The sequence below is a fragment of the Penaeus monodon genome, chromosome 24, assembly GCF_015228065.2.
Source record: "Penaeus monodon isolate SGIC_2016 chromosome 24, NSTDA_Pmon_1, whole genome shotgun sequence".
NCBI classification, from domain to species: Eukaryota; Metazoa; Arthropoda; class Malacostraca; order Decapoda; family Penaeidae; genus Penaeus; species Penaeus monodon.
This window is the reverse complement of record NC_051409.1, coordinates 14,049,668-14,049,985: the sequence shown is the minus strand read 5'-3', so window position 1 is coordinate 14,049,985 and position 318 is coordinate 14,049,668. Positions and strand designations below refer to the sequence as shown.

General features: G+C 43.7%; 1 protein-coding gene across 1 annotated transcript in view; it reads right to left on the bottom strand.

Annotated features, from left to right (window-relative positions):
• LOC119588607 (calcium-activated chloride channel regulator 3A-1-like) overlaps positions 1–299 on the bottom strand; it is a gene marked incomplete in the record, with an annotated part of 45,835 nt that extends 45,536 nt beyond the window's left edge. Inside the window, 1 exon segment of the mRNA XM_037937249.1 lies at positions 177–299.
• Between the last annotated feature and the right edge of the window lie 19 nt (positions 300–318).

Below are 318 nucleotides of genomic sequence, written 5' to 3'. Positions count from 1 at the left end.
GCTCCTTTATCAATAATCAGTGAATAATGCATGAAGAAAAGCAAATAGAAAATGGAATGCGGTGATAGTTATGAACGCGAATGCATATTATTCCTCTCGGTGGCCACGTTCGTACACTGCCAAAGCAAAAATACTTTTTCCGTGAAGAAGTAAACAACTAGCTAACTTACCTAATCCAAGACGTTATCTATGACCTGGTGAAGCAACCACACAAACACTGGCATTAGGAAGCCCAAGCAGTGAACCACACAGCGCACCAGCGCGTTAAGTTCCACAAGGGATACTGAGTCTGACTGTGATGTACGCCGACTGAGGAAG